At 43.8% G+C, this 18,723-nt stretch overlaps 1 protein-coding gene across 8 annotated transcripts in view; it reads left to right on the forward strand.

The window, feature by feature from the left end:
• The window catches only part of TIAM1 (TIAM Rac1 associated GEF 1), a 371,077-nt gene that overhangs the window by 157,791 nt on the left and 194,563 nt on the right, over nucleotides 1-18,723 (forward strand). For 4 of the 8 annotated variants that reach the window (XM_034656398.1, XM_034656369.1, XM_034656407.1 and 1 more), the window contains exon 1: nucleotides 18,234-18,370. The exons of 2 other annotated variants lie outside the window; for them this stretch is intronic. The gene's annotated coding sequence lies outside the window, so the exon portion shown is untranslated. Of the gene's footprint in view, nucleotides 1-18,233; nucleotides 18,371-18,417; nucleotides 18,560-18,723 lie in introns of those variants that run through there. 2 more of the 8 variants (XM_034656375.1, XM_034656404.1) reach the window with 2 other exon arrangements.

Genomic DNA, 18,723 nt, shown 5'->3' on the forward strand with positions numbered 1-18,723 from the left:
GGACATGCATAAATTAAATAACATCCATGACGCCTTGGCAAGAATATAAAGTACTTCTGCTTTGTTTAGTGTGATAAATTAAGAGTTGCTTTTGACAAAGGGCAAAATCCAGCTTCAGGATAGTGGGTTTACTTTCTGTGATAATCAGTTTACTTTCTGTGATCTTTGTCAAGCATCCCAAGGGAATAATATTCATGGCTGTGTTACCAGACAGTGAGAGGCTTGGTAGCTGGGGTGTCTGTTCCTGGACCGCGTGGACGTCAGGCTTGGACAGCCTGTGGTGTCAGGGAATATGACCCGATTCAGGGAATACGTATCAAGTGCCTGTTATGTTCCAGATACTGTGAGAAGTGCTACATGTAAAGGAACATGTGAGACATGGAGCCTGCGCATAAGGTGCTCACAGCCCAGTGCATGAAACAGACTCTCAATCACATACATGGAGAATGGTGTGTGATAAGAGAAGTAGATAGAGAACATAGATGTAGAGAAATGTCTCCTGTGTTGGAATCTACTGCGGAGATTCTCTTCTAACTGGTTACTGTCCTGAGTTGAATGCTTGGAGAATGGATCCAGGAACTTCAAGCTACAGACTGATGACCAAATTCTGCTTGCTTCCAGTTTCTCTGAGCCCCGTATATTTTACATTTTTTAAATGGTTGGGGAAAAAAATCACAAGAGGTATAGTAAATGAAAACATGTGAAAGTTATATGAAATTGAAATGCCAGTGTCCAAGAATAAGGGGTTATTGGAACAAGGCCATATTGTTTGCTTCCATATTGTCCATGTGGCTTTTACGTTACAGTGGCTCAATTGAGTGTCCCCAGAGAGACTAGTGCCCGCGGTGAGAGTTTACTCTGCTGTTATAACAGAGAACCACAGACAGGGTGGCTTAAACAATATAAACTTATTTTCACACAATTCTGGAAGTTGGATGTTTGAGATCAAGATGTTGATTCCTTCTGAGGTTGCTTTTCTTGGCTTGTAGATGGCCATCTTCTCCCTGTGTCCACACATGGTGGTCCCTCTCTAAGTGTCTGTGTCCAAATTTTCTCTTTTTATAAGGACACCAGCCATATTGGATTTAGGGCTCATTTTAACTTAGTGACTTCTTTAAAGACCCCGTCTCCATACACAGTCACATTCTGAGGTACTCAGAGTTAGGACTTCAACATATGAATTTGGGGGACCCATTTCAGCCCATAATACCCACAATTCCCAAAATATTTACTATCTGGCTCTTCATAGAAAAATTTGCCTACTCTGGACTATGCGGTTACTTAATTATGGTGTGTTCTGCCTGTCCTCCTTCCTCTCCCCTCTATCAATGTACACTCACTTAGTTGTGACCATCACCATTCTCTTCTCAGTCCGTCCATCTGTCCATCCATCCATCCATCCATCCATCCATCCATCTAATCATTTGTCCATCCATTCATCCATCCATCTATCGTTTTTGGCCACGATAGCATCAACTGCTCTAGATTTGTTTAGAGAGAATACAGACTCTTACCAACCATTCCTGTAGGTTCAGCTGTACTTTCCTCTCCATCCACGGCTGATGTTCCAGTATCTTCTCAATTCCACTATCTCACTCTCAAACATAGCCTCCTCCACTCCCCAACACCCACTCCAGTGGCAGGTTGCAAGGCTCCCAGAATGAGTATTCAGCAGAAACCTTTGAAGCACGTCTCATTTAATCGCAATTTCAGACTGAGGCCTGGAGCCCCATTCATTAAGCTGTGAGAGAACTCTCCACCAGCACTTTTATTTTCAAATGGCCCTTTGCTTAACAAATCACTCCACCTGGGAGACTTTTAATTATTGGTGGCCCATAGAAATGTAAAACAGTGTCTGTGCTGGGGCCTCTGATCTTGTCTCTAGGATCCTGGCAATACTGGGAGGCTCACCATGGAATTAACAGAGTGATTGGTTGGTGTAACTAGGAATGCATTCTTACCTTCCTGTAAAATGCTGAAATGATGTTCTTCCTTATCAAGATAAAGGAGAGATGTGTGAAGTCAGTGCAAGTATGTCTGTGGCCGTGGATGTTTGCCCGTGTCGTGAAGCCGTTTTGCTGTACGCTTTTCCTTGTAACGTTGCTTTCTTGAAATTGAACACCACTGATCTCTAAGAAAAATGCTTCAGAAAATATACAGGAAGAGGCTTTTTTTTCCTTCTTTCTGTGGTTGGACTGCATGTTGTGTGGTTTTGGAGGCACTTCCTTTGGTTGCCCCAAGCCTGGAGTTTCCTCAAAACCAGAGAGCTTTCTCTTAGAAGGACTCGAAAATCATGATCGGATACTGCTGAAGCATCTTCAGCCACTGCTCCCTGGTCCTTTCTTAAATTGGGGGTGATCAGCATTCTCCCAGAAGAGAGAAGCATCTAAGACATTCACCATGGGGTCATTCAGCATTTAGAAGAGGGGAAACAAGGGTAACATAAAGAAATGCATTGAGAATTAGGCAGGGAGAAAACACATCAAGTACAGTTTTAAAAGAAATAAAAAGGGGAAGCTTAGTGGCTCACAAAGTTTTATTTTTTTTTTCTTCAAACATGGCATCCGGAGCTGTGCTTTTTGCTTTTTACCCCAGCAAAATAGCAACATCAACAGCAAGGCCATTCAGAAACAAACAAACAAAATAAAACCCAGGGGGGAAAAAAGCAAACCTTAACCCTAATTAGCGTAGACCTTTTGTTGCGAGGGTTAGAAACCGAGTTGATTTAAGGCCAAAGTGGAAATGCATTGGCCCCAGGAAGGAACAGGATAAAGCTAGATGTAGGGGACAGTTGGACTTAGAGAAATCAGCACATCAGGGTTCTCTTTCTGGTTTTCATATTTTTTTCCCTCTATCAGATAAGTTTTTCTCCGTCTGGCTTGAGCCTAGCAGAGGCATGGCTGCCAGCAGCTTGAGGCTGACATTCTCAGTTTTACAAGTCCTCTGATTGGCTTCAGTAGATCATCAACCACGTCTGGACCCATTGCTACGTCCAGGGTCTTGAGGTTCCGTGATTTTCCTTGCCTGGTTCATGCTCACCTTTGTGGCTGGGGTGGCGGAGAAGAAACCATGAAGGTGCTCATAGAAAAGCAGTCACAAATAAAGGAGGAAAGGAAGGGTTGCCACCACCATCTTAGGCAAAAAAAGACATCCGAGAATTTGATATTCCTGTTAGAGAGGGTGCGTACTGATCAGAAAGTAAAGCAATTCATGTCTCGCGGTGCAAGTAAGAAAGACGGGTGCTCATTGCCCCAAGAGGCGATAGATGGGCATTTCTTTAAACGTAAAAATAGAGCACACTCATAGCACTCAGAGCACACCCATGATTTATCGTGAGGAGAAAGGCAGTATTGGGTGGAGGGCTTGAATTTTTGGGCGCACTGTGGGGACAGCCACCGCACCTTTCCCATTTGCTTTTTGGTGGCCCTGGCTTGTAAGCATCAGATCCCAATGCTTTTCCAGTCCAGTGACACCAAAGAAGTGGGGAAGAGGAGGGGTACACTGAGCCCACTCTTAAATGCTGCTTTCATTTTTAAATAAAGTCACAGCAAGGGGTATATTCTTATGGTGGCCACATACATATTCATGTGTACATCAATGTGTGGGTATGTACCTACATAAATATATATATACTTTACCTACCTACTTACCTATCCATCTAATCAATTATCTCTCTGACAATATTCCTTAAAGAAGAGTCACCTGAATCTATAACCATATGATCTATTAAAGGTTGGAGGAGAATGTCTTCATGAATTAAGTGTCTCCTTTGGAACAAGTATTTGATCTCATATGTCGTTAACTGTCTTATGGAACTTTACAGAGATCTACTGTAGTGCTATTTATATGGGATTTTATATCTAGAGTCTAAGAGGGTTTCTTATTTGGGAAGGGGGAGTTAATATTTGTTGGGAAATATTTTTCCCTAAGATAGTTAGTTTTCATGTGATTTTATTCACTTTTTTAAACTAGTGAAATATGCCAACCCACCCAGAATATAGTACACAAAACTTGAGTGTATGGCCTCATGGGCAGCACGGTCATCACCAGCTCAAGCAGTGGAACATTGCCAGCCCCCCAGAAGACCTCTCTTTCCATCCTCAATCACAGTCTCTTCCCACCTTCTAAGGGTAACAACTGGGCTTGACTTTTCCATCGTGTTTTGCTTTTCTTCACAGTTTTATGACTTAAATATGTATCTCTGAGCACTGTCATTTAGTTTGGCTTGTTTTTGATCCTTCTGTGAATGGAAACATTTTTATTTAGTATTCTAGGTCCGGTTTCATTTCCTCACTTTTTAAGAAATTAGATTCATGTCTTTTGTGTGTAGCTCTGATTTATCCATATTTGTTATTATACAGTTTTATCGTGTGAATAGATCATAACTGATAAAGTAGCCATTCTATGCCTGATGAACACTTGGGTGAGTTCCAGTTTTTGGCTGTTGTGCCTAATGCTGCAAAGAATATCTTGGGATATCTTCCCCAGAGCACGTGTGCATGCATTTCTTGGGGTGTCTCTAGGAGTGGAATTGCTGATTCTTCATTGTTAATGGGTAGTTGACCCAGTTACACTCTCCCTGGGAGTAGAAGGGAGTTCCTCTTGTTTCAGGTCCTCAGGGAAATGTCCTTATCACTCATCTGAATTCTAGCTATTCTGGTAATAAGTGGATTTCTTGCTTTTAACTTACATTTTCCTGAAAATCAATAACGTTAAGCTCCTTTTCATAGGTTTATTGGCCATTTGGAGCATCCTTTTTTGTGGATTGCCTGTTCAAATCACTTGTCATTTTCTACTTGGTAGTTGGTCTTATTGATTTGGTGTGTGTGTGTGTGTATGTGTGTGTGTGTGTAACATATTCTGGATAATACGCCTTTGTTGGCTGTGTGAGTTGCAAATAGGGTCTTCCAGTGTGGCTTGCCTTTTATTCTTATTTATTTTTTAAATAAATAACTATCTTTTAACTAAATAAATACATTTTCAGTCTGAATGTAATCAGATTAGTTATTTGCCTTTATGTCTGTCCTATTTAAATAAAATCTCTTTTTTGAAAAAGATTTTATTTTTAAGTCATCTCTCTACACCCAACGTGGGGCTCGAACTCACGAGCCCTAGATCAAGAGTCACACATTCTTCTGACTGAGCCAGCCAGGTGCCCCTTAAAATCTCTTTTTGATCCAAGATGACCCATTGTTACCTTAAATTACAAAGTCTTGTATAAATTGGTACTTTTTCCTTCCCAGATAACACAGGGCATTAGAGTATTGTAACTCCTTTTACGCCCACCTGGTGTATAGCATATTGTCATGGCATGTCTTTTTTCTTTCCTATCACTTACAATCTCCTGCGATACTATTATTTTATCTCTGGTTCAGGTGGTCTCTTTATTTCTACTCAGTATATGGCAGAACACTTAGGAGACAACAGCTCAACCTCTCCTGGTTCCTTCTGTTTCTGTTGAGAAATTAGTTGACAGCCCAAAGGGTGCGTCTTTGTCGGCCATTATAATGTCTGCCTCTTGCTGCTTGTACGATTTTTCTCTTGGGCTTTTCCAGTTCTGCTATGACATGTCTCAGTGTAAGTATCTTCTTATTTCAATTCTGTTTGGGGTTTTGAGGACTTCTGGAATCTGTGGATTGGTGTCTTTGTGCATTTTGGAAAATTGCCAGCCTGTATCTCTTCTCCCTGATTCTCTTTTTTTTTTTTCCTGCATGTTTCTTTCTCACTGTCTTCTCTGTCTTTTATTTTCTCCTTCTCTGTTTTTCTAATTGTCTTTCTGTGCTTCATTCTGCCAACTAGTCTGAAAAGGAGATACCGTTTTATTCACTCAGCAGTTGGTCTTTTAGGCCCTGCTGTGTGCTAGGCCCTGTCCGAGGCAGTTGGGATACCTCAGTGAACAAAAGAGGCAAAGATCCTTGTCTTTGTGAATTACCATTAAATAATAAACAATTGTTTAATTAGTTATTAATAGTCCTTCATTTTAATAAGTTAACTTAATGCTGTAATGTGCTAGAAGGTAGTTTAAGTGCTATCAAAAAAAAGGAAGAGTAGAGCTGCTTTGGGGAGCGGGGCAGTTTTGGGGGGGGAAGTGGGGCCAGTTTGGGTACAGTCATGAGAAGGTACCATTTGAATGAGGACTTAAAGGAATCAGCTAATTGCATATCTGTAATGTTCCAGAAAGAGGGAGTGTGTCTGGAAAGTTCAGGGAACATCAGAGAGGCCAAGTGTGGCTGAAGCAGCAGGAGCTAGGGGAGAAGGAGCAGGAGGTAAGGGATGACAAGCTTTGTACGTCCCTCCAGGGAGTTTGGCTTTTACCCCTAGATTGGAGCAGAGGGTAGTGTGATCTGATTTGCACATCAAAGGAACCCCTCTGGCTTCTGGGGTGAGATCAGACTGTGCACACAGGGAGTTTTGCTCTAGCCCAGCAGAGTAGATGGTGGCTCAGAATATAGTAGCAACCAGGGGTGGGGCGTTGAGAGGTGATTTAGATTTAGAGGGAAAAAGGCATCTCTTCCTATGGTGGCCGATGCTCCAGGAAAGCAAGGGGATTTGATAATGTAGTGGAGAGAGAGGGGAATTGCTGGACTATTATCCTCGAGTGCAGGGGGTGCCTAGGGTCTAGTCACAGGAGGAGAGATAGATTTTTAGATGGGATATGGATAGTTATCTGTGGTCACAGACAGGAGGTAGACTATATGGGTACAGATAGAGGCTTGTTGGTGAATATACACAGGCTTGGAAGTTGAGATAGTCCTATCTGATTGCTCCAGTCTTCTCAGAGAAGTAGGACAAGAGATCATCACCTGAGAAAAAAAGATGAGGAGAAAATTATTGGGCATTTGGAATGAGAAGAGTAGATAGGAACGTCACGAAGGGGTGAATGAAGTTGAGATAGTCTTATCTGATTGCTCCAGTCTTCTCAGAGAAGTAGGACAAGAGATCATCACCTGAGAAAAAAAGATGAGGAGAAATTATTGGGCATTTGGAATGAGAAGAGTAGATAGGAACGTCACGAAGGGGTGAATGGACTGGGGATTTTGGTATGAAATCGCCAGTTTCATTTAGAGCAGACTTGACCTTAGTGGTCATGAGTTTAAAGTAAGACCAGTGGACTGTTCAGCTGTCTGGGGGCAGGTGCCAAGCAGGCAGCTTGTTGGATCTAACTGGGTTGGTATCTTTGCCAAATGGATGTGACCAAGTGATAGAGGGGCCAGGGAGTTAAGGAAGGGAACTCAGTGATAGACTAGGGAGGACTGTGAGGCAACATGGCTGTGAGGGCCACCGGGAGGGGGAGGGGGTTGTTGGGCTTGAGGTCTGAGGGGGTTAGTCTGGACAAATGGGAGGTGGTGAGCTGAGAGTGGGATGCATGATGGTGACTGTATGGAGAGACTACTGGTCTTTCCCCGTTTCTTAAACAAAATGCTATTTTGGAGACTTAGCATGCTGGGTCTTGAAAATTCTTAGTGTAGGTTGAAAAGCCCAGTACTTGCATATTATTGGAATAAATGTATATTTCCCTCCTTGTTCCCGATTTCTCTTCTTGTTGTTTGGGGTTCAGAAGGAAGTGGCAGAGGACTTTATTTCTGTAGTTTCAGGAGAGAGCTCAGGCCTGCGTGGTTTTGCTCATGCTTTCTGGTCTTGGTTATCATCACAAGGGCGTATTCAGTCTAAGTCAACAAATATTTTTGAGGGTCTACCATGTGCTAAGTAAGCTGTCTTCTAGGCACTCAAGATAGAGTTGGGGGAAGAATGGATCAAAATCCTTGCCCGCGTGGGGCTTAGATTCTAGTGAGGGAGAGAAACAATACATAAGACAAATCATAAAATAAGAAAATGTTTAGTGTATGTTTTAAAGAGCAAAAAGTAAAGTAAGGAAGTGAAAAAGGAAATGTGTCCGAGAAAAAGGTGGTGGTACACCGTTGGTGGGAGTGGGTAAGAGGACTTCACTGTGAAGGGGACAGTGAACAAAGACCTCAAGTCTAAGGTCACGTGTTTACTCAGAATAAAGATAAGTCCCCAGTGGAAACAAAAGCATAAGCTGGCATGCCAAGTCCTTATGAAAACCCAAACCCATGCTAATGCCAACGGCTAAGAATATTGATTTTGGTTAATGAACTTGAATGAGCCAGTAGGATCTATATGTGTGGGTCAATATGTGTCTATGAGACTGTGGAAGTGGGCAGTTCATTAACAGCTATATTTGACTCTTTTCGGGGCGGGGTGGGATGGGCTGTCTGGGGGCTGTTCCTTCAGAAGGTTGCTGACCTCAGACCCAGCCAACCTGACTAATTTTTGCCCAGTGGAAAGTTATGTGGGCAAGGGTTTACAGCTGTTCTTTAATGGGCTGAGTTCATCTGTGGCCAGAGAAGAGAACAAAGGCTCTTAGTAGGAAACAGGGCTTTGGCAGGAGCCACAAGTCTGAATCATAAGCCCAAGTCTAAGAAAGGTATGTGAATTCATTGGAGCAAGAAGAGTGAAAGTCAGGGATGGCTTGTCTCGGTCATGGCCAGGCCTCCGCAAGGATTCCGTTTGGTGGGTTGGCATCGTTGTGACCCAATGCTGAGGACTCCCTTCTCTCAGAAACCAGACGGCTGAGCCTTGGTGTGTCAGAGGATCCAGTGAAGTTTGTCAACCTGCTTGGGAGAGCCTACCCCACACCGACTGGTTGGCATGTGTAGCTCTTGGTACCTTGCCAAGAGCAGTGTGTCATCCTGTGAGTCACCTGCCATGTTTTACAGGGAAGTCTGGGGGAGCGTGTGCAAAATTCTCTTCATTATGTGTTTCTTCTGATTGTGAACCACCACTGTAAGTAGCTGAGTATAAAATACCCACCTAATGGTTAATTATCTCAGTCCAGACCTTGAACTTGCCAATCGCACAGGAACTTGGTTCTGCAAAAGGGCCCAGTGACTATATTGACGAGATTCCTGCACATACATTATGCATGTCCTTTCACTGCTGCCCAATTTAACTTGCTCCTCTTAGATACCTTGTTCATCTTCTTTCTCAGACGGGGTGATGATTACCTGACAGAAGCTTCATGACAAACTCTGAAATATGTTGCTTGCTTGCTACGTTTGGCCTTGAGAGGGGGATGAGTGCCCCACGAGCAGACGCAGGCTCTGGGAATCAGGTTTGGCTCTCTGACTTTGTGAGCCCAGAACCCATGCCTTTTAAAGGTGGTGATAATAATAAAATCACATACAAGCTGCCGAGACTGTAGGCCATGTGTGGCAAAGGGATGGGAGAGGGCTGCGGTCCCAGCCTCAGAGCGACCAGCTTGGAATTTCAGACCTGACTCCCACTTGTCAGGTGGCTTTGGGCAGTTCGTGTAACCTTTTGGGGCCTCAGTGTCTTTATCTGTAAAGTGGATCTAGTTCTCATACTTTGTTGAGTTGTCATGGGGAACAGGCATAAAAATGGATGAGTGGCCCTCAGCCCTGTGGTTTGCACGAAGTGCTCAGGAAATGTGATTCATCCTTGGGTAGCGTCACAGGTGTAATACTACTGTAACCCACTTTCCAGATGAGACAGTAAGGTTTTACAAGGATTAGGTGATGGGCTATTGACTAACAAAGGAATTCCTGGCCAGTTCAGGTCTGTTAAATGTGTAAAAAGTGGTTGTTAAAATGTGCGCCATTTCATGTATTCAACTGGTAACTTGAGTTTGGTGCATTTCTCTCACTCTTACAGTGCTGGATTCACATCCGACCCTTCAGGTTTCTTGATCTGCTTTGAAGTTAGGGATGGGAACAGATTGGGGGAAGCCGAGGTACAGCGAGGGATATTTCGTCCTGGTGCGACACCTGGCATACTGTGAAAGCTTTGTTTGCGAGGAGGTGTGCCTTGTTTTATCTTTATAATTGGAAAAGATTTAATTTCATAGGTTAGACAATCCCATTTTATCTCTTACAATCAGAGAAAATCGCTCTTTTAGGTATGTGATTAAGATCGTGGCAATGTGATGAGAAGAACAGGCACATTTGAAAGCTGGTTAATGTGCTTAGATTAAAGTTTTGATTACTTTTGTTTTTAGCAGCAGTATTTTGAAAAGCTACATGGTCCTGAGCCGCCAACAGGTTGCACATGAGGCGTTGTTTTGAATCTTTAAGAAAAGTTGTGGTAAAAAATCTACGTAAGATAGAATTGGCCATTTTGACCGTTGTGAAGTCTGCAGTTCCATGGCGCTAATGAGGTTCCCAGCGTTGTACGATGATCACTGTCTGTGTCCCGGACTCTCTCGTCACTCCCACAGCAGCGCTGTAACCATTAAATGGTGACTCCCCATCCCCCCGTCCTCCAGCATTTGGTAACCTCTAGTCTCCTTTCGGACTCTTTGTACCTGCCTGTTCTAGATACTTCGTGTAAGTGGAATGATGCAGTCGTTGTTCTTTTGTGTCTGACTTCATTTGGTGTACTGTTTTCAAGGTTCATCCATTTGTAGCCTTTTTCTGAACTTTATTCCTTTTATTGGCTTTATTCCTTTTGTCCGTTGTAGGGATGGGCCACATTTTGTCCATCCGTCCATCTGTTGATGGACGCCTGGGTTCTTGACCCTTTTGGCCAATTGCGCACAGGGCTGCGGTACATATTCACGTGCAAGTGAAAAGATTCTCTTTTGCAGTATCTGTAGAGACATGTTTTGGTTTCTTGGGGAGAAATTGGAGGAGGCTTGTCTTTGGCCAGGGTGCCCACATGACCCCTCGGGCATGTATGAATCTGTCCCACATCACCCCCAGGCTTACCCACAGTCTTGCCGAGCCTAGCAATTTGTTTGGGAGGTTGCTGGCTGCTGGTGAATCAGACCACTTTCAGCCGTCCGGCTTGACTGCGTCCTTCTGTCTGGGTCTCTGAGCTTCTTCTTTGCTCATCTGGGGCTGAGCCAAGACATTTTTCACACACCTAGTTATTATGGTTTGCTTATTAGTTTTCGATGGGCTCAATTTATATAATTTTTTAAATTTATATGTGCCTTTTGTACTGTGTTGGGGCCCAAAATTATATATGCATATACGGCATTTAATGTTTATTTTATAGATTTTTTTTTTCTTGGGAGGAATAATTGAGTTGGCAGGACATACAGTAGATTTGTTTCAGTAGATCTGGGTTCTAGACTGAATCTACCATTATTTTATTATATGAGCTTGAGTGAGTCACTTAATCCTTCTGACCTCAATGGGTGAGTGATTAATCAGAACCCCTTCTTACTCTTATGTATCTGGGTCTGCGACTCTGCATGTGTCTGTTGCCTACCCCAGGTCACTTAATATTTTGAGATACCAGCTTATTGTATTTCTGATTGAAAATACTCATTGCCAAGAGAGTTTTCCTTTCTCCACATCCTCGCCAACATCTGTTGTTTCCTGAGTTGTTGATTTTAGCCATTCTGACCAGTGTGAGGTGGTATCTCACTGTGGTTTTGATTTGTATGTCCCTGATGATGAGTGATGTTGAGCATTTTCTCGTGTGTCTGTTGGTCATTGGTATGCCTTCTTTGGAGAAATGTCTGTTCATGTCTTTTGCCCATTTCTCGACTGGATTTTTTGGGTTTTTGGGTATTGAGTTTGATAAGTTCTTTGTAGATTTTGGATACTAGCCCTTTATCTGATAAGACATTTGCAGATATCTTCCCCTTCCCCTCTTACACTGTTGGTGAGAATGCAAACTGGTGCAGCTACTCTGGAAAACAGTATGGAGGTGCCTCAAAAAGTTAAAAGTAGAGCTACCCTATGACCCAGCAATTGCATTATTAGGTATTTATCCAAAGCATACAAACTGATTCGAAGGGGCACATATACCCCATTGTTTATAGCAGCAATGTCCACAATAGTCCAAAGCATGAAAGAGCCCCAATGTCCATTGACAGATGAATGAATAAAGAAGATGTGGTGTGTATACACAACACACAAGCACACATACACACACACACAATTGAATATATGTACTCACACACTGGGATATTACTCAGCCATCAAAAGAATGAAATCCTCCCATTTACAATGACGTGGATGGAACCTAGAGGGTATTATGCTAAGCAAAATAAGTCAGAGAAAGACAGACATCATACAATTTCATTCATGTGGGATTTAAGAAACAAAACAGATGAACATGGGGAAGGGAAGGAAAAATAAGATGAAAACAGAGAGGGAGACAAATCATAAAGAGACTCTTAACTCTAGGAGACAAACTGAGGGTTGCTGGAGGGGAGGGGGATAAGGGATGGGGTAACTGGGTAATGGGCATTAAGGAGGGCTCTTGATGAAATGAGCACTGGGTGTTATATGCAACTGATGAACCACTAAATTCTACCTCTGAAACAAAAAAAAAAAAAAAGAAAGAAAGAAAAAGAAAATACTCTTTGCCTGTTGGATTTTTGTTTACATTAGGGAAAATGGCACCAAGTGCTCTCAGAGTCCAGAAAATCTATGTCTATGTTCTTAGAAAGGAAAACACGAGTAGATTCTCATTTGCATGTTTCCTCTGACATTAGAAGTCACTTAATAATGATTCTGTGCCTGTCACTAGCAGAGGACTGTGTAAGGTGTCAGGTGTTAAAGACGCATCTATGGGCATGGTCCTTGTCACTTCACTGTTGCTGCCAGGTGCTAGGTGTGTCCTTACACTCAGCTTCACCTTATTCCCACCTACCCTTCCTGCAATGTGTTTTGGTCCGTACATTGTGGAATAATATTTTCCAGTGTTTTAATATAAAATAAAAATCAAAACCCTCAATAACAAAACCAAGTAACAGTTAGGATGGTTGTCCTCGGTGGGTGCCCAGGGCCTGTGTGTCTCACTCTGGCGGTCCTCGTGAGGGGGCTTGCTGCTTCCCCACAATAGGGACTTGAGGAAGGGCTCAAGAGGTCTTTCTGTGGCCTCTGGGTCTTGGAACGTCTCCTACTCTCCCATTTGGTGCACCACTAGTGTCTGAACTGTATTTCTCTCCATGACTAAAATAGCAATATCAACACGAAAACCTTGAAAACATTTAAAACACTAACATGGTTGCTTATTTCCTGACTGAAAATTGTTTTTGTACATTTTAGGGCCCCTCAGCATTTAGCGGAAGTATTGGGTACGTGCCCTATATGCAGCCCGTTAGCCCATGTAACCCCCTGGATTGTCAATAGATGTTGATTTCAACTCCCCATTTTACTGAAAGGGAAGCCAGGTGGTTTGCTCTAAGTTATTCCTCTGGTGGTTGGTGGAGCGGGGACTGGAGCAGGGCCTTATTTCACACCCTTTCTTCTCCCTTGACCAAAGGAGGCCTCCTCGAAGGGACTGCTCCCTGAGCCCCAGTGGGAATGCTCCCTGGGGGCTATATTGAGGACCGGAAGGCTATCCTGGCTCCACACATTCTTTGGAGAGAAGGCAGGACTGAAATTAGAACTTGACTTATCTTCTTGCATTAGTTATTCAGCACGACCGCGCTTTTAGTGCCAATAATAATTATTATTGTTTATTGCTGCTGAGCAGAGAGGTGTCTAAAAGAGCCCACACCAGGGAAAACCCAGATGCTCTCGCCCCCACGAACCACATGTACCTCTTGTGCAAGGCTCACAGGGCCCTTGGCACCAGCCGCCTCACTGTGTGTGTGGGCAGGACAGCATCTGGCCCCATATGGTTGATTGAGAGTCAGTGTGTGAAGGGTTCATGGACTTTTCCTTTGGCTTCTTTGTTACCTCTATCCTCGGGTTGCACTTCCTGCCCTTTCCTCTTTCCCTTCCAGTTACAAGCATGGCTTCAGTTATAAATATGAGAGCCACCAGTGAGTCCCGAAACTCTTGACTCTGGCATGTTCTATAAACGTTGTGTGAGCAATTGTCATTTGGGGCACTCAAAGCAACAGGAGTTTTAAAATCATGGGAACATGTGATTGGAAGATAGAACTGGGAAGCCAGAGAATATTAAGTGGGCTATTACCACTTAAATAGTTGAGGAAATCGAGGCTTCTAGATTATGAGGAACTTGCCACACATTTAGTCCCTGCTGGGTATTCTGGATGCAGGGTATTTAAAGGCTATACAAGTTTTCTTGGCCTCTTTTTGACAGACTTTGTATTTTTCAGGATTACTTTTGCTTCTTTGTTAGGCGTTCAGTTTTCAGATGGAGAAAACTCTGTTCAAAGTCACTAAGTTTGCTTGGTGTGAGGTTTAATTTTAAGTTGTAAAACTTTTTTGCATCAAATCAAATTGAACGAGGGCCTGTGCTTGAAGACGTCGTCTGAGAGGACGAACCTCGGTTTTTCTGTCAGAGAGAAGGAAGGCTTCATCCAGGGATTTCAAACATAGGTTTTCAAACATGTCAGCATTCTTGGTGAGCCTCAGACCACCAAGCACAAGGGGGGTGGGATGGATCCATATTTAGACTTTTAATCTGTTTCAAATATGAAAATTTGATTTTGGCAATCATTTGGTAGCCAACTGCAAAATGTATTCATAAAAAAGCTTTTGAATTTCTGTAGCAATACCGTATGATTAACGGGATCTGGATTTGGACCTGCAGTGATGCTGGGGAATCCTGTCTTTGGATTCAGATCGTCTGTGTTCATCAACACCCCTGTTGGGCTTCACCTAACTGAGGAAGAGAATGCTCTTTTCTCTACCTTTGCTGCTGGTTTGCCGTTTTGAGGTGACATAGGTGACAGCAGGTTGATGTGGGCACTTGTTTGACTTGTGCCTGGGAACCCACCTTAGCTGTCTACGTGAGCTGGGAAAGGTGGGGAAATAAACTCCATTGCAGGAGTTGGTGTTAAAATCTTGGACCTTGTCAGCTCAGCGGACGGCAGCACTTTTTCCATTAAGCTGTCCTGATCTTTGATCAAGTCAGTTCTGAAGACCCTGGAGCAGAAATCCAGAAGAGTCTTGCTTAAGGAAGGCATTGGTGTCGTTGAGAACACAATCTGAAAGGAATTTTAGTCAGCAATTGTAGGTCAAGTTTATAAAACAGCAAGATAAAGCCTGAATTAAAATCTTTGGGGGAAATAAATAAACTCTCCATAGTTTTTTTGTTTCTGAGCGTCAGTTCAACTGACAAAGGGAAAGAGAGCTGTCTGACCCTTTCTGAGTTTCCCCCCACATACCAAATGTTGTTTTCCAACATATATTTATTTATTCGGTATATGTTCTTGTATCTGTGTAGCTAGCTCTTGGGTAAATATCCGTGACCAGGACAAATACCTTAAAAGGGTGTCAAGCCTTCGAGTTTTACAAAATATTTTTACATAAATCTTTTTATTTGTGGTAGTGTTTGATTATTTTTGTAATTCGTGTCCTTTAACACTGTCCCCCGCTTTCGCCTGATCTTGGGAAATTGTTAAGCACAAAAGTCAGCTGTGCTCCCTCTACTGGTTGTATTTCTTTGGAACAGAAACACCGTGCATTCTTGATTAAGTTCATTGCTTTTGGTGGGACTCATACCTGTGCTCACATTTTCTTTTCCTAAATTCGTATGGCTTTTAAGAAGCAAGACTAATGGCAGTTAGAGCTCCAAGTAAAGAAGCTGGTGACATAATGAGGGATAGGATGCTCTCCGTCCTGCCCATTTATATAGGGGTGTGTGGAGAGGACCCGCCAGCCTGGCATCCTTCCTTCCTCTGATGCCAGGAGCAGCTCCCCGTGAGGCTGGGGGCCACTGCCTGAGGACCTCTCGGGTTCTGAGGTTGTGAGCTTTCACCCATGTCAGGTATTTTGCAATCTGCGAGCCACTGAATGAAACCAGCAGGTTTTCTGTGGGCTCACAGGTTGTTCTGACTCTGAACTCAGGGTGCCTTGCAGATTTCTCCAGAAGTGACTATAGGAGAGTCTTTTTTTACTGGCCTGAGAGATGGGTAGTGAGGTGAGGACCAATTCCATTCCATCAATGTGCATTTATCACATACCGACCATCCGTGAGGCTCTGAGGGAGTTCAAGGGGAGCAGACCCACTGTCCTGTGCCCCCTTTTGAAAAACATTGAGCCACAAGAACAAGACTGCTCCCAGCATTCTAGAGTTTCAAAGAAACACTTCTTCGGTAATGATGAGACGAAAACCTGTAGAAAAGCTGTCTTCACTTTGTAGGTCCTTCAGCCTGATGGGTAGACATGGTGGGGCTTGCATCTTTTTTCCTGTAAGTGATTTGTAACTTTCTTTTCGATAAGCTCTAATGAGATGAAACATCCTTCCTGTTCTCAATGGAGAGTCTCCAGCTCAAGACTGTCAATGGAGAAATGAGTCTGGTGCCTGTGATAAGCCCGCTTTGTCTGTGTATCTTGCACAGCGTCTACCCTGCCTCCTCCCCGAGACGTGCTATCTGTGATCCTAAAGCTGATACCTCCGCCTTACGTCATCTTCCTCTCCACCCCCTTCTTGATGATTGCCCTCTAAATTTGACACAGGTCCTTAGCTTCATGTGTGCATAGGCTTGAGGCTGTGCCCCCTACGCCTGAATGCTTTCCTGCTTCTGACCCCAGTGCCCACTCTGATCGCACGCAGGTGGTCCAGCCATCGGATGCTGCATGGTGGAAAAGGAGGGGAAATGCTATTTTATATCCTTATAAGTCCCCGGAATCTCTTCCTGATGCTGATGATTATATATGGAATGAATAAATTCAGTAACTGTCGATAGTGGAGCCTGTCTGTCAGGGCTTCTAATTAGCCAGCAGTATTGGCATCTGGGGGCTGGATAATTTTTTGTTGTGGGAGGCTTTCCCATGCATCATATCTGTGTCTTCTGCCTGCTCGATGCCAATAGCTTCCTCAAGTTGTGATGACCAAAAATGTCTCCACTATTGTTGAATGTTTCCACTGGGCAAAGTCACTTCCTGTTAAAGGCGACTGCTGATTTCATGAATCCCGTCTCTTTATTCTGCTCCTTCAGAATTCTCCATGGACATTCTTTTGGTCACTTGCTTCATTCATTTAACAAATATCTATGGATTTTCTACTTATGCCAGCCTCTGTGCCGGGTACTAGGAATATAAAGATGAGCTAGGCATCTCCTTCTTCATGTTCATATATATATATATATATATATATTATATATATGAGAATATATATATAAGTCAATTTTGAATGTATCATGGTTTCCACTGTTTCGAGTTTTCTCTTGATTATCTTGCAAGCCCCTTTTCTGTATGTTGCCCCCAGCCTACAACTCTGGCAGGCAGTAGTTGAGTAATTAGGACTTTTTTAGCGAATGTTGTGTTTCTATTTCTGTAGCCTGGGTCTTTGAGGAAAGCCCCTTGCAGTGCAGGTCAGTTTCCTCGACTTTGACACCGCTATTAACCTTGTAAAATGATAATGCTCTATTAACCTATCAATTTCATCCATGAATGCTTCAACTGTTACAGATATGGCCTCCACTTGTCATTCCAGATCTCCTCTTTTCTTATATTGTGATTTCCTTCATTTTCTTTAACCAGCCACCTGAGGCTTCATTTAACGTGTGTGGTCATTTTTTAGTGTTATTTAATGAAATTTCTGTTTCGGAACCAAGGTCAGGCCTAGCGAAGGGATGATCACTGGATTGCTTTTGGGTGGACTTTGAAGTTAGCTTGTGTCCTTCAGAATGCTCAGAAACTGTGGTATGAATATTGCTCATGGGAAATTAAGTTCATGGCAGCTATTTTTCCGGGGGAGGGAAAAGGATATATTTCAGGGAGGAGTTTACAGTTGGTTCCAACTATGTTGGTAATTTTAATTTTTTGGGTGCATAATGGATACTTGAGGGTTCACTATATGATTTTCAAATATATTTTTGCATGTCTCAAGTATTTTGTAGCAAGTTTTAAAGGACATACAGCCAGTTGTAAGTTTGCTTTTTGTTTTTCTGACCCCCGTTCTGTGTAAGTAGACGTTTAGGAATTAGGTCTCTCCTGGCTAACCTACCCACATTCCTGCCTGTGCAGAGGGGGCATCATGCAATTATTTAAGATTTCTAGCTTTTTAAATAAAAAAAGAGGCACTGCCTCCTTGCCCTGTGCTGCCGAGAAAAAAATGTGATAGGAACTTAGGCCTTCTGCAGGGAGACCAGGTTCATCTGTGAAATGGTTCAGGTCTGTTAGGAATAAATTTTCCCCAAGGTGGGGGAGGAGCCCAGAGCTGGGACTCCCAGTGACAGCCGGCCCGAGTTCTTGGTCTTGAGAACGCCAAGGGGAGAATTAAATTGGGGAAGGAGGTGGAGAGGAGGGAGGCGACGGTGGGTGGGGAGGAGCGACAAACCCTCTCCAACACACCCAAATGACCAGATTCATCACAGCACGAAACTTCACAAGTTACGCCCACTCCCTCTGCCAGAAGCCAGGGAAGGCTGCTGCTTCCTCATTTCTGTTACTGGAAGTTTGGAGATGTGAGGCAAGACGGGGAAGCATGTGCGCCTTGCTGAGCCGTGGTGAGCGTTAATTTCAAGCCCATTCTTTCCACTGCCGAATTTCTTTGTGTTGGATGGTGCGGGCGCGCAGCCCAGGTGGCGGTGGCGGAGGAGAGGCTGGTGGGCCCCCCCCCCCCCCCGGNGAGCTCCGCGCTGCCGTGGCTGGGGGCGGGGGACCGGGACCCGTGTGCCCGGAGCCCTGCGGACTCGGTGAGCCGTGTCTCCACGATGTGCTGGGACACCCCGGGGGCGCCGCCCGTGTGCGTTCAGGCTCCTGGGTGAAGGGTTGGGGCTTTGCGAGCGCTTCACCTTTCCCTCTTTGCCTTCCCTATCCCGGGATCCTAAAGGGTAGGGTGGAAGGGAGGCTGCGGGAT

The sequence above is a fragment of the Ailuropoda melanoleuca genome, chromosome 1 (genome assembly GCF_002007445.2).
Source record: "Ailuropoda melanoleuca isolate Jingjing chromosome 1, ASM200744v2, whole genome shotgun sequence".
Lineage (NCBI taxonomy): Eukaryota > Metazoa > Chordata > Mammalia > Carnivora > Ursidae > Ailuropoda > Ailuropoda melanoleuca.